At 36.7% G+C, this 10035-nt stretch overlaps 1 long non-coding RNA gene across 1 annotated transcript; it reads right to left on the bottom strand.

Moving 5' to 3' along the window:
- Positions 1-776: 776 nt before the first annotated feature.
- Positions 777-2531, bottom strand: LOC124537380. The gene is made up of 2 exons (XR_006966925.1): positions 1892-2531; positions 777-1035 (listed from the first exon to the last, which is right to left on the bottom strand). It is a non-coding gene; the product is annotated as an uncharacterized LOC124537380 (long non-coding RNA).
- Between the last annotated feature and the right edge of the window lie 7504 nt (positions 2532-10035).

Genomic DNA, 10035 nt, shown 5'->3' with positions numbered 1-10035 from the left:
TGTCTCCCGTAGACTAATCAAGTAAGGACAACTAAGGAATCTGAAGCTTTTCTTTGAAATTTGATCCATATTATATCGATATATGTATTACCTATTGATGGTGAACTATAGGTTCAATTTGAATTTCAATAATAACTATACAAAATAATTAATGATAAGTACAGGAACGACAGTAAATATGTGGATTAAATTTGAAGAGAAGACACTTATTTCATGATTTGTTAAAAAGTAACAGCCTGTAAATTTCCCACTGCTGGGATAAGGCCTCCTCTTCCATTAATATGTGGAATATGTTCCAAACCCTCCCCTTAATGAAAGAGGTGGCCTTATCCCAGCAGTGGGAAATTTACATTCTCAGGTCACGCTGTTCCAATGCGGGTTGGTGGAATGCACATACCATAACCGCTGGGCCATCTCAGCTCTTCTCGATTTGTTTACCGATGGTAAAAATTTCGATTTGTCTTGATATTTCTATAAATCATTCCATTGTCACAAATAAAATATGAGTAAGATTCGGTATTATCAATAATTTTCAATGTTAGAAATATATGTATGTGAATTAATTGAATTATTCCTAGGGACTGAATGATGATGCGACGCCGCCGCTACAATATAAGGTCAATTTGACCACATGTGAAGTGATTAGTGTATATAAATATTTTTAGGGTAAATAAAATACGTCTGTTAATTTTTTAATTAAATTTTTTTATTTTATATATAAAGCTATTTAATAAATGATGTAAAAGTACTTAGCTAAGTTTTCATTTTTTTGTATCTTTTCCATATTTCTGTCAACTTTGCACAGTTGCACAAAACCGGCAGGCATACTTCGCTTCCTGGTGACCTACAGTATCCAGGATACGGCATTTCACCTCTTTGTAGCCATCTTCTCGTAGTTTTGAGTAACCATGTCTTATACAATGATTTTTCTATGGTATCCTTTAGATCTGACAATTGTAATTCATGTCTCTTCCTTTGGACTATTGAGATTTCTGGATTGAAGTATTGGATGTACGCCGCGATTGTAAAATAAACCTGAAATTATTATACACAATTACACACTTTGGTTACACTAAATTATTACATTTTAACGTACTTGTATATCAATTATTTCTAGGACAATCGGATACATAGTGGTTCTTACGCAATTAAAATCAGCTATGATTAATTTTACGCTAATATTACAATGAAACGCATCATAGAGTTATCAGTGATAACGTAACTGAATGCAGTATGTTTGATTGATTATAATAGTTTAAATAACTAGTACTAACTATTGATATTTAATATATTATATTATAAGAACAATTTAACAAGTAATATATATTCCCGTTGGTATAATTTTGTTCCAATAACTATTACAAGCTAAAATAATTAGAAATACTATGCGGAATGCAAGTTTAACCCCAAATTAGGCTTTTAATCCTTCGTACACCTCAAATGTCTGAACCCTTAAGTTAATGATATCGATCGCGTGATTTTTCTCTGGAATTTGCACGAGGTCCTTGTGATCTTTCCCTGGATCTTTCTCGAGAGTGACCTCGTGATTTCCCTCTGGATTTTCCTCGAGAGTGACCTCGGGATCTTCCCCGCGAACGGCCTCGTGATCTTCCCCTGGATCTTCCACGAGAACAGCGTGATCTTTTTCGAGAGCGGCTACGTGATTCATCACGTGACCGATTAATAGATCGCTTTCTATTTCTCCTTAGATGTTGTTCCTGCCCCTCTATAGGTTCACCTACTTCAATTGATTCTTCTGTTCGTTCCGTCCTCAAGGTTCTACTAAAGTTACCGCCGGGTATCACATGGGTGGTATTTGGACGAGTTAAATTATCATCTGTAGCAGGATTCAAATCTATAGTATAAACAGTTTCTCGTTCAATATTCTCACCTATTTCATGAAGAAATTCTCGACGTATGTTAAGCACAATTTTCACTGCCATCGCTGCTTATTGATGTTCCAAGCTGGTATAAAATGTACTAACAAATAGTACCTACTTACAACACCGTCAGTTACAAACTGTTTGATAAATAAACTGAAGTAGTTTATATATTATTATGATTTCACAATATTGTGTAATACTTTCATAATATTGTATAATCATTTCACAATATTGTCCAATGTTTTGCAACAGTTATCACCCTAACTGATGTTATATATGTTAAAGTTTGTTTGTTTGTTCTCATGTACACCTTTTCAATTCAACGCTGTCTTCATGAAATTTTGCATTTTCATGTTCACGTATAAAAAAAAAAAAACATAAGAAGGACCCCAAAACCTTCCATCACACTTCCCTGAGCAGACGCTAGTTTAATAATTGACGATTCAACGAAAATACCAAGTGAAGTTCTACCACAATAATACGAGGCTTTGTATGAATCAGAAAAGCAAGAATTTGAGATTTTCCTTTATAACTGGATTATCCTAGCTTTCCATCATCATTTAATTAGGAGAAGCCATTTTATGTTGTTATTTGTAACATCAAAGATGACGTCAATTAGGGTAGGTTGGAATGCTAATCTAATTCGAAGAAAACCCTAGTTTAACTAGAACTACACTTGGAAAGTCTGTTTAATCATCAATTATACTCGTGTATTTGTACTCTTAGATTGCCAAGAAGTTGAGTTCAGGGACTTGTACATGTTGAGAGTATCAAGTGGAAATATCAATAAGAACTAATTACACATATACAGCTGTTTATCGATTATGACACACACTATATTTTACCTATAATTTAACAGTAATTTGTATGCTCTAGATCTACAAGAATGTCCTTTAGAATATTTAACTCCATCATTTTGGTATTGATTTATTTATTTGGTGTTGTAGAAAAATGAGATAATTGGACAAGGTTGGTAAAACTGTCATTGGCATAGTAGTATCGCTTGCGTGCACTGGTACGAACCAGATAAGACAGATAGGGGTAAATTTATACGTATAAAATCTAATTATCATTAAAAATATAATGTTACACTAAACTACATTCCTAAAAATGTTTATATTTCATTGTAGACGTGCTTATAACAAGGTAGTAATTTAAATGAATATTCGCTATGTTATTATTAAGTTTTTCATCGTGTTATTATGTACAAGCAACTTGCCCTGGTTTCACAAGGGTGCCATTGCTGATACTATATAATGTTTACGAACCGCAATATGTCTGCATTTTAAATCTGTGACATCTTCGATAATATACATTTCAATTAAAATTAATAGGTGAAAACGGCGATTTTGATCTATATTAAATGTACCACAGATTTAAGGTACTTAATAAAATAAGGCTTAAAACTGTATTACTTAAATCCGCTTCGAAAGTAAGCCATTATTTGTCGTAAAAAGTAAAGGATAAAAAATTGTTATTATGGCAATGTTAGCGCGAAATGTGTTTATTAACGACATAACTGTGCATAAAAACCTTCCTCTAACTAACCTGGGCCTGGGGGCACTCGGCGTCCAGGGCTCCGGGGAATCCCACATACCCTCCCATTTCCAACACGTGGGGAATCGCGTAACGCGATTTTCCAGCGGGAAAAAAAAGGTATTCGTTTTCATAAAAGAATTCCGCTGATATTTTTAACTGCGCCGATTCATTAATTCAGATAATTTGCAAAAAAACATTTATAAAAATAACATATTATTCAATACAGGATTATATAAAAAAATAAGCGCGATGTATGTTTTGAATGATACTAGCATGTAAGTACGTTTAATTGGAACCGAGGGGCTCAGCGGAATCTTAACAAGAGCAAAAATACAATTGCCCAGTCTGTCTATTCTTGCGCCCCCGAGAGTCTACGCCTTGTACCTGGGCACCGGTGGCACCGCCCTATTTACGCCACTGCTGGCACGGGGTCCTCATGGCCATGGCTCTTACCCAATTTCCCCAACCATGCATAATGTATAATCTAGGCTCGTCCGGTTTATTCTTATAAAAAACCGACTCCTTTAGCTAGTGGTATTTTTGATCACAAACAATTCAATATTTTTCTGTTCGATAAAAATGCCAAATATACAACATTTGACAGTAAACTGACGCGCTATCATTGTTCGAGAGCGTAATTAATCTATAATATTCACTACTTATTTGCAAAAAACTGGCTTTTTTAATGTCGACGAAACTGTATTATTATATTCTTTATTGTACTAAAATATGTGTATACAATGATTGTACAGTAATATATGTACAGGCAAAGGTGGACTTATCTCTAAAAGAGTTTTCTTCCATTTATGGAGGTGAGTGACGAGGTGATGTAGCGGGCAAGATAGTGCAGACTAGTATATAAAATATATAGAAAAATATGAAAATATAAATACATACATAAAAATACAGTGCACAAAATACATATACTACGTATATTATTTATATATACTATATAAATATATATATTTACAAATCTCTGTTAATTTAGTATACAAAATAAAACAGACAGCGGCGGCCTTACCCATTGCGAGGCTCAGGGCGATAGGTCTTTGCGAGGCCCTTTGGCCTACGAAAAAGTACCTACCTATGTGATGCGAAAGTTGGTCTGGTTTTTTGATAGGTAATCGTTTTGTTTGGTAAGAAATGCTAAAGTTGTAATAATAAATAAATGTTGAGTTTTAAAATATTTTACTTACATTGAGAGATTTACAAAATTACAATAATCTAACGAATGAGCTACGTCATTTTCGATTGACAGAATAGCTAGAGCTGAAAGTCGATCTTGTGTCATTGAATTTCTTAAATATGTTTTAAAAACTTTGAGCCTCGAAAAACTCCTTTCAGCAGACGCAACCGTAACGGGTGATGTGGCAATGATCTTTTTTTTTTACATATTTATATGGAATAGGCGTTTGTCTTCCATCTCACCTGATGGAAAGTGTAGATGAAGACGAAGGTGGTACACGCCCTTCCAAAAGAAACCTGTTCACTCTACTCTTAAAGGCTCCGGAGTTCAATTTATCAGGAAAAAATAGACGCAGGCAGGTCGTTCCAAATCTTAGCGACTCTTACCAAAAACGAGTTGACAAATCGTTTAGTTCGACTTTTGGGTATGTCAACAATGAATGGATGAAACTTTTGTCTGCGCCTAGTTGTCCGATAAAGGAATGGAGATGGTTCTATCAGTTCAAAAAGAGCCTTCGAGCACTCTCCAAATTGCATCCTATAAAAAATCGCTAAGCTGGCCACTCGGCGACGATGCTCAAGGGTGTGCAGTCTGCTATTTGAGAGCTTTTCGTCGTTAATTAACCTACGGGCTCTTCGGTCAACTGAGTCCAATGCTTCCAGATGATATTTGGCTGCACCATCTAAGAGATGACTGCAGTACTCCATGCATGATCGAACTTGTGCAGTGTAAAGATTAAGCAGCTGTTCAGAGCTGAAGTACCGCCGAACTTTTGAAAGGATTGAAATTTTCTTGGATGCCGCTTGTGCCAAAGTTGAGGTTAGAGGTGATGGTAATACCTTCAAGCCCTAGATGGTCTGTGATCGGTAAGGGTACACCTTCGAAGGTGGGTGTTAAATCGAAGTTACTCTTTTTTGCGGAGAAAAGACACGCTTGTGTTTTGGAAGGGTTGAAATGGACAAGATTGGCGTCACCCACTGCAAAGTCACGTTTACCCGTTCAATCATGGACTCTCTCAAGGACCGTATTTCATCTCAACTGGCTCGCGGGTTGGACATGTACCTCTCAACTACAGTGCTGTCATCGGCGTAGCTAATAATACCGGGTGTTAGAAGATCGTTTATGTGCAGCAGAAACAAGGTAGCAGAGAGAACAGATCCCTGAAGTACCCCAGCATTGATTGCCGTTAGATCGGAAGAAGAGCCATCCAAGACAACTCGAATCGATCGTTCTCTCAGGAAATCACATATCTAGTCACAGAGCTCTTTTTGGTGTATTTTAACGGCGTTCATTTTAGGACCAAACGGAGGTAACTGAGGTGGACGCTTGCCATTGCTGTCCAGACGAGAATACTCCGCGAAGAGATTGGCAAAAAAATTTGCTTTCTCCTTAGCGGTGTGGGCCAGGGATCCGTCAGGTTTCCGGAGAGGAGGCAGCGAAGAGCGACAGAAGTTTTTCTCAACCGCTGAGGGAAAAGAAGCTAACTTTCCCCCTATACGGCTAATGTGGTCAAAATGAGCTTTTCTTATCGCTTTTTTACAATATTCAGTAGCTGCGTTGTATGTTTTCTTCTTAGACTGAGGGTCCAATGCTTTGCTTTTACGAGCAACAACCCAAGACAAATAGGCTTCATGCTTACGCTTTTCAGCTGAGAGACATTCAGCATTATACCAAGGGCGAGCTTTGGTCTCGAGGGATACTTCAGCAAAAGGAATAAAATACTCCATAGCTTGATAAGTCACACTGGAGACAGCATCTGCGCAGCACGATGGATCTTTAGAAGAAAAACAGACCTGTTTCCAACAATAAGAAGCGAAAAAACGACGCATCTCGTCCCAATCCGCCAACTTGTATCTCCACACTCGCCTAGTGCCTTTGGGTATAGTGTCAAGAGGCGAGTACACACACACACATTGTGTGACACAGATTTTACCACACAATGATCCGATGTTCCGAGTGGTGGTGAAACGGAAACCGAATATCTGTCGGGATCGGTTGTCAGCAGAAGGTCTAGGCAATACTCAGTGTGGCCCACGATACCTGGAATACGAGTGGGTTCGTGGACGAGCTGGGAGAGGCCATAAGATATTGCAAATTTATAGACCTCTCTTCCAGCGTGGTTAGTATCTCTATACGGGTACAGCCACTCAGAAACAGAACTATTTCGCAGAACTATTTTGATAGTGGGGTAAACTTCAGTTTACATTATTATTTGTTTTCTATTATGTATTTCAGCACCGAGATAATGTCATCGTTTCCTTCATACACAAATCAGGAACAAAATCAAAAGTCTTAAATAAATAAAAATATAGTAAGAAAATTTATTTCTGTGGTGCATGAAGGGGCCTCGCGCGAGGCCCCTTCGAGCGCGAGGCCCCGGGCGATTGCCCTGTTCGCCACCCCCTAAGGCCGCCACTGAAAACAGATAAGACATGAGGAAAAGTAAAGTTAAGATGAAGGGTTAGCTTGTTAGAGAAAATAATGTTTCAAGTGGCTTTTAAATAATTTAATACTATCACTGTTTTGTATGGATGTCGGCAGGTCATTCCACAGTATCGGAGCTCGTACTGTAAACGATTGCAGTCGAAATTTTGTGTTACTCCTAGGCACATCAAGCATCGAAGTGATGCAAGAGCGCCTGGAGCATATGGAAGTGGGTAGGAGGTTAATCCGGGAGCTAAGGTACGAAGGAGTATACGGGTTATTGAGTATGTTGAAAAGGACCGAAAGGATGTGCATATCTCGGCGAAATCGGATAGGGAGCCATTTAAGTTGAGCGCGGATATGAGAAACATGGTCATACTTACTAGCCCGAAAATAAAACGAATAGCGAGGTTTTGTAGGCGCTCTAACTTATTAAGTTGCTCCTCCGTTGCTCAATAATTGGGAGAAGAAGTGATTGAGCGAGCATAATTTTGGTATTGAAGGGGAGAAAATATTGGAGACGTTTGAGAGAGGGAAAAGTGTAATAAAACGCTTACTGATATCGTTGAGGTGAGCAGTCCAAGACATGTTGCAGTCTATGATAAGGCCTAAATTTTTTACTTTGTCATGGTATGCTATTGGAACCCCACCATACATGACACAGGGAACAGACGTCCAGTCTATTTTACATCTTAATCTATTGCTACCAACAATCATGGCCTGAGATTTGTCGGGGTTAACCAATAAACCAAAGAATTTAGCCCAGGACTGAACAGCCGAAAGATCTTCATTCAACAAACACGAAAGCTAGCGGTGCTTCGCTGTAAGCTCCCAGAAATAATTCCTAATCATGTATAAAAAGTGAAATTAGTGGTTTTAATTATTGTGAATAATAACAATAAAATACGTTCAGTTCTAGTTTTAATTTTAACAGTGTTATAAAGTGTAATTATCATTGAAACTTGAAAAAAGAAAACAATTGAAACAAAAAACGGTTACAAATTTTGTGCAATTCTAGTGTTTTTGATAGAAACGCGTAAGCGACGTATTTTGAATGGCGCTTACGTCCTTTCTTTCGCTAAGATAGCGACAAGAAGCTATTCTCAGTATTTTATTGACCCGTGCTGCGTATTCGCCGCATATTTATTTCGGAACATTTTAACGCGTTATGCTTTATTGCGTGCTGTAAGCGCTTAAAGTACTCTAGCTGATATTCAAATAATAGCGTCTATTTTTTATTTTTTAACGGTTTCAAACGTGCACAATGTCAACAAAAAATTGCAAAAACTGTCTCAATGCTATTAAGGCTAAGGAATACCTAGAATATTCTAAATGCCACCAGTCCTACGATTATTTATGTGCAAACGTAACGGATAAGCGAATTAAATCTATGAACTCAACGCAAAAGATGAATTGGAAATGTTCCGATTGTATTAATAAACATCCCAAAGGCAATACACCCGTAACCCCGTTGCAACCTGCACTCTTAAATAATGTCTCTAAAAAAGACAACGATGATGCGAACGACCCAATCTCGTTGAACGATCCTAATGTTACACTGCGAAATAAAATTTCCGTAAGCCAAAGTCATGCTTTAATTAATAATGCTGACAACGATACGCAAATTTCAATTAACACCGTGAGAGACATAATTAAACAAGAAATAAAAAATGCCCTTAAAGAAGTAGTTACGGAACAGTTTGCTAAGATGAACGACGTTTTGTCAAGCTTTCAACAATCCCTTAACTTCTTTAATGATCAATACGAGTTAATGAAAGTATCTCTAGAGGAAAAATCTTCAAAAATTGAAAAACTTGAAAAAAATAATAGCATCCTGCAAACCTCTCTTACAGACTTAACAATACGTATGAATCTCCTAGAACAACATTCAAGGTCTTGTAATATCGAACTACAAAATGTTCCCGAAAGTAAATCGGAAAACCTAATAAACACAGTATTGCAACTAAGTAAAATAGTAAACTATGATGTAAAAGATGCTGACATTATTCATTGCACCAGAATCGCTAAGAAAGATACTGAGAGCAATCGACCGCGATCGATTGTTGTAAAATTTTCTAGTTCTCGTCTTCGTGATGGATACCTCGCAGCGGCTACAAAATTTAATAGAATAAACGCTAAGAATAAACTTAATACCAGTCACATCGAAATGGCAGCAGACAAAAAACAACCTATATATCTAATGGAACACCTTTCTGCTCATAACAAGGCTAAACATGCAGCTGCTAGAATCAGGGCAAAAGAAATCGGCTACAGATTTGTTTGGGTACGCAACGGAAGAGTCTTCATGAGGAAAAGCGAGACAACCCGTAGTTTTTTTATAAATAGTAAAGAAATGTTAAATTCAGTTTTCTAATTTAGTATTTAATTTTATATTTTCTAGCATGTTATTATGGCTCATTTTAGTTTTTAAATTCGATAATCTTAATTTTTATTACCATTATATTAATACCAATATTTAATATTTATTATGTACGTGGACTAAAAACTAAAACTAAGAATTTTTATATCAATCTATCTACCCATAACTATGATGTAATTGTACTTACGGAGACTTGGCTTAACAGCAGCGTTTATGATTCAGAACTCTTCTACTTCGAAAGCACGTGCGAGGATCTTTGGGTAGTCAAGTGTCATAAATTATCAGTTGAATGTTATAATGAATATATAGCAATGCTTGAAAGATCTATTCAATCTAACCCCAGAGTTTTTTGGTCGTTTATCAATGCTAAGAGAAGAGGTAGTAGTTCTTATCCAGCCAAAATGCAACTCGACAGTAAAGTTGCTTCTGATGGTAAAGAAATATGTAACTTATTTGCTGAAAATTTTGTACAAGTATTTTCAAAGTCCGATAACAATAAAAAAACATCTTACAGTGGTAATACCTCTTCAAATTTCCTTTGTCAACTTTCATTTAATACATCAGAAGTTTATAAATCACTTAAAACACATTGATGAACGCAAGGGGTCAGGTAGTGATAATCT

The sequence above is a fragment of the Vanessa cardui genome, chromosome 18 (genome assembly GCF_905220365.1).
Source record: "Vanessa cardui chromosome 18, ilVanCard2.1, whole genome shotgun sequence".
NCBI classification, from domain to species: Eukaryota; Metazoa; Arthropoda; class Insecta; order Lepidoptera; family Nymphalidae; genus Vanessa; species Vanessa cardui.
This window is presented reverse-complemented; position numbering and strand designations above follow the sequence as displayed.